Source organism: Hermetia illucens, chromosome 6 (assembly GCF_905115235.1).
Source record: "Hermetia illucens chromosome 6, iHerIll2.2.curated.20191125, whole genome shotgun sequence".
In the NCBI taxonomy this organism is placed as follows: domain Eukaryota; kingdom Metazoa; phylum Arthropoda; class Insecta; order Diptera; family Stratiomyidae; genus Hermetia; species Hermetia illucens.
Genome location: NC_051854.1, coordinates 93,048,083 through 93,054,082, shown reverse-complemented (window position 1 = coordinate 93,054,082; position 6,000 = coordinate 93,048,083).

The following is a 6,000-nucleotide window of genomic DNA, read 5'->3' as shown; positions in this document are numbered from 1 at the left end:
TACTCTCCTCCACGATAAATTCGAATTATCTGCTTCACAAAAGGAGTTCAACATTACTTAACTGGCGAAAAGAAATTTTCAGATAAGCTAGTTGCAAAGAAATCATGCGACAAAGTATCTATTTTATTTATTGTCCTAATCGAATGCAGTATCGTCTGTTTTGTCAAAATGTAAAGGGCTTAAGAAACTAGCCTTTGTCAACTCTTATCAGGTCACCAAGCTTCGAAAATTTCCGGACCATTCGCCTACCTTGCCAAACTTAAAGGATTTTCACAACTTAATCTCTTTTACCAAAAGACAAGGGTTCTAATGACCAAGCTGTCGGGTTTTAAACCGTCTGCCTTAGAATTCCAACATCACGACTTTGAAACCTGGTTGGATGACAGGATTTTAGATTCCGAGCTCCTCGAAGGTTACTTTGCCTTTCGTTGTGATAGAGACTGCACTGCGCTTGGCAAGACAACCGGCGAAGGTGACCAAATATTCGTTTATAGCCCGGTATCCGGTCTAGGTCTGACTTAATAAGGAACTCCAGACATTCCGATTTTGCGCCGAGGTCCACCAATTCGACATCCCTAAAAGCTGTTTGGCATCATGACTTACGCCATCGCCCCATCTCAGGCAGGGTCTGTCTCGCCTTCTTTTTCTACCATAGATATTGCCCTTATAGACTTTCCGGGCTGGATCATCCTCATTCATACGGATTAAGTGACCCGCCCACCGTAACCTATTGAGCCGGATTTTATCCACATCCGGGCGGTCATGGTATCGCTCATAGACTTCGTCATTGTGTAGGCTACGGAATCGTCCATCCTCATGTAGGGGGCCAAAAATTGTTCAGAGGATTATTCTCTCGAACGCGACTAAGACTTTCAATTTTTCTTGCTAAGAACCCAAGTCTCCGAGGAATACATGAGGACTGGCAAGGTCATTGTCTTGTACAGTAAGAGCTTTGACCCTATGGTGAGACGTTTCGAGCGGAACAGTTTTTGTAAGCTGAAGTAGGCTCTGTTAGCTGCCAACAACCGCGCGCGGAATTCATGTGATTTTCGACCCTAGATAGGAGAAATTATCAACGGTCTCAAAGTTGTAGTTTTGTATTTTTATTCGTCCCATTTGACCAGTGCTCGATCTGGAAGATACCGTCAGCATAGGCCAATAGTTGGGTGCACTTAAACAGGATCGTACCTCTCGCATTTACCTCAGCATCACGTATCTCTTTTCCCAAGGCCAGGTCAAAGGGGACGTATGTCGTTGTTGATGTCGAATGGTGTTGAGAGTTATCCTCCTGCTTTTATTTGGCCTCGCACATTGGTCAAGGTTAGCCTAGTCAGTCTTATCAATTTCGTCGGGATACCGAATTCTCTCATGGCCGTGTACAGTTTTACCATGGCTATGCTATCATAGGCGGCTTTAAAGTCGATGCAGAGATGGTTCAACTGATGGCCATATTCCAACAGATTTTCCATCGCTTGCCGCAAAGAAAAAATCTGATCTGTTGCTGATTTGCCTGAAGTGAAGCCTCTTTGGTATGGACCAATGATGTTTTGGCCGGATAGACCCATACGGGATAGCGGAGAATATCTTATAGATGATACTCAGCAACGTGATACCTCTGTAAGTGCTGCACTGTGTGATATCAACCTTTTTATGTGTGAGACAGATAATGCCTCGTTGCCAATCGTCAGGCATTGATTCGCTGTCCCACAGCTTGAGCACAAGTTGATGAATCACTTGGTTTAATTGATCGCCTCCATATTTAACCAATTCAGCTGTAATTCCATTGGCCCCTGGCGACTTATGGTTTTTAAGCCGATGAATTGTGCGGGCTGTTTCTTCTATACTTGGTGGTCGTCTTCAGTTGGCGGGACATCCAACTAGCCGATGTTCTGGTTGCTCAGTAGTTCATCAAACTACTCAACCCCCCGTGAAGTCGCTTCTGTGCTCGCCGGAGTTCGTGATAAGTATCCGCGCGTGCCGGCGTCCTTTGAGAATGCAGCATTACTCGGTATGTAGCATTCTTCCGTTCCGTTGCTGCTGACATTCATGGTCAAACCAGCCGCTCCGACTCTTTTCGCGGCTGGGGCCAAGAATCTTTGTGGTCGTATTTATGATAACGTTCTTCAGGTGATTCAGATCTTCAGATCATTGGTTGATCGCGGAGGGCTGTGTTGTGGATGGCTTCAGTGTTAACTCTCACGTGATTGTCAGAGGTGATTGTGGGTAGTGTTGTTATGGGAGATCGGAGCACCATGCCAACGAGATAGTGATCTGAGTCTATATTAGCCCCCCCCTCCCCTCTCTATATGTTCTGACATTCATCAAGGCTGAGAGGCGGCGGCATTCGATCACCACGTGGTCAATTTGGTTGAAAGTGGTATCGTCTAGAGAGGCCCACGTATATTTATGGACCGTTTTCCGCGCAAACCAGGTACTTCCAACAACCATTTCGTGTAACACAACTAATTGAATGATCTGCAGTCCGGTATCATTTGTATTTTGATGTAAGCTATGGGAGCCAACGTATCGCCTGAATACGGGCTCCTTCCCTACTTGGCTGTTAAAATCCCCAAGTATGATTTTGATATCATATCTGGGGCTAGCTTCGAGGGTTCCTTCTACTGCCTTGTAGAAGGTATGTTTCCTCGACTCTGCAATCTCCTCTGTAGGTGCGTGAACGTTAATGGCCAACGCATCTCCTGTAACACTGTTACATCAGCCCTATATTGGAACAGGGTATCGGCTGGCTGCTTGTCAGCATCATCACTGTACAAGGAGCGCGCGTTCCATGAGAAAGTGCGCAAGTCGTTATTCCTTTGTCGTTGCCGGGTCGTCGTTATGTTATCTGTCCAGTCCGAGGCTCCTTCCGTGGCTTCATAATTTTGGTTTTCCGTGTACGGTTATCAGCCCTTCCTAACTCCCAACCTGGAGGGCCAGTTGGTACAATTTGTCCCGTTTTTAGGCGCGGGGGACTCGCCTTCATCCTTCTCCGTCTGCAGCTTTTCGTTAAGAAAGAGTTCCCAGCGGTCACCACGTGGAGGTGTAGATAGGGTTGAGTAGTAGAGCTGTTGGTGTTGGTTCAGCAGACGTTTCCCAGGTTTTATGCTCCATCGTGGGTACCAATGCACGTTTCGCGCTGGGACCTAGACTACCCTTTGACCGCGTACTGAAATCATCTTTTCATCCTCCTCCTACGATTCTGTCACCGTAGGGGTCATTCCACCAAAGGTATGCCCTTTATCGTATCCTGTGTTTATTTTCCCTGCTTCAGTCCCCGTCTTTGTACGGGACTGACGACAGATTATCAGAAGAAAATTGGCCCTGTTCCCCTCACTTCCTTCGTCTTCTATATTCTGCTGGCCTACTATTTCCGGTTTTCCCTCCCTTCCTAATAACTTTATCCACTTTCATGTACACCTAGAAACCATTTAAATCGCACTCTTGATCTTGTCGTTTCTAACCTTTCTGTGTGTTGTTGTTGATATCCCACCTTCACTCTCCTGTCGCACGCAAGCCAACAAAGTTTAACTTTCGTAAGGCGAACTTCGAAGGTCTGAACTCAGCCCTGGCGATAATGAACTGGGTTCCTATCCCCTCTCCATTAATATGTGACCATGTGTCGATGTCGCTGCCACCACGATTCAGACTTGTGTGCGTCGAACCCATAAGTTGCTTGTTCTTCCATAGTACTCCACCTCTAGCTAGCAAGAAACCAAACGCAGGGGCCCCTCAACTTGACTGTCGCAGGTCTTGCTTTAGTCGAGCCCAAGATACCCATTTAACCGTGATCTTGAGAGCAGAGTCGCTGGGGAGTCTCAGGTTCTCCTCGTACACCAGCTGCACGGGATTTGCAGCAAATTCTTCGCGATTGGCTGTTCGTGAGGAGTAATAGTATCTGCGGTCATTTCTGCCATCGGTATCCTGTGCCACCTTTCGAGCATCCCATTGAGTTGCGGGTGGTACGCGGTTGTACGGTGCCGTTTAAAGCCGAGGAGTTTGCCTAATTCTGAGAAAAGGGGGGATTCAAACTACATTCCCTGATCGATGATTATGACTACCGGCTCTCCATGGCGTGGAATCCTTTATCGACAGAGACCCTTTACACAAGATTGTGCAGTATCGATAATTGTGAGGCAATACCTGAAGCCGTGCAAGTCTCGCAAAGGGCAAATAATGTCGATGTGGATTGTGTGGAAATGCTTGGTGGACCGAAGGAACTCTATCTATTTTTGTAGCTAACCTGCTCGAGGCGTTGAATGTGACCAGCCGCAGCTCGAAATCCATGTCACTGGTCCTCGCCACGTCGTTATTTAGGGGTTGGCGTTCATGCTGTTCAAGAGCCTTTGACCTTTCAGCTCATTAACGATCTCCTGAATTTCTTTTGGTTTTCCAACGGGATATTTTCGGCAGTAGGTAATTGTTAAGCAGGATGATTTGGCTGCCTTATAAGTTTTGTTTTTTTTTTTATGGTAACAAGCGGACGAATTTTTCAATTTATATCCTTTTGCTTTCCTGTAGCTTTGATCGTGGGTTGATACAGTGACTCATATCTGATGGGTCATGAGCCATGGCTTTCGCTATTGTCTGGAAGCCGATTGGGAGTCTCCCTCCTCAATCGCTGGGGTGGGTGCCGCAGTGTCGTCCACCCTGTAACTCTCTAAAGTCCTGAGTATTGGTGACTACCAAACACAGTGAACCACGCCTCGCAGTTGATGAAGTCACTGGTCAAGATTGGTCCGAATATCGAATTTGATGGGACGATTCGCTAGATGGTAATTTGAGCGCTCCTTGACTCCATGTATACTAGCGAATGACGGTGAAAATGGCCCATTAAATCAAGACGGGTCGACCCGGCTTCTGGACCAGACAAAGCCTGGAAAGGATGAAGAAAAAGGCCAGCAACTACCTGACTTGTTTGTTGGGCGGACTTGTAGCAGCAGAAAAGAAAGGCAGTTTCTAGGAAGGCCATCATATCCAAAAATGCATATTCGTGATATATATTCCCATAGTCCTCCATATCCCCTTACTCTGATTCAGCTTTCAAGCCACTACTTGTGTCTTGAATGCGCATATAAATGCTTATTCTCTGGCACTCAAACAAAGTACCTCCTTACGTAATCTGCCGTCAGCAGGAGCTTGATTCGAGAAATTCATTTCAGTTAGATGTTGGATTTCGGATTTATCCATTTAAGTTTTTGGCTCGTTTTTCGCTTAGGCCTTTCACCCCTAACTCTTCTACATTAGCGAATAGTTACAGTGCTGCTTTCCATTTTAAAACGAGTAAAATTATATTAAAGAGAAAGCGAGTCCTTTTTGCATCTATGGAGAATCCTTTAAAATCCATAAGGACATTTGTGTATGTCTCCTCCTCTTGTTCATACCTCTGTGTAGGATGGGATACCCCACACTGTCTTTTAATAGAGCGCTGCTTCAACTTCGACATCATCGCACTTAATGCCGTGTAGCTGGTAAGCCTACAGAAGCAGGACAACACAGAGAAGAACACAAACATCCATGACGAATCTGGATTCAAACCCGGAACAACAAAATCGAAAGATTGGAGCTCGACCATCTCGTCCAATTGAGAGATGAAAATTCCGTCTATGTTTTATATATTGTTCCTACCGTTCTCTTTCAGATATCGTGAACAATTTAGATTTCCAGAGACAACTGTTTTTAGACAAATTCCATCGAAAGTCAGTTTGCAATAATTAAAACCCTCGCCTCAACGTGATTGCAGGCAATTTAATAGCCCAACATGGCCACCATCGTGTCATACCAAATTTCTTGGGAATTGAAAGTGATATCCCTTCCTCTGTTCTTTTCAAAGGGTTGACTATATCCGTAATATCCGAACCGAACACTCTTTTAAATCCCTTGTTCTTCCACATTGTTGAATCCGATTCTGTTTGGCTGGAGCAAAAACTATTCCCGGAACAAATGTTGTGTTGCGAAAAAAATAACACACACAGAACGAATACTGAACGTCAACCGGTGATC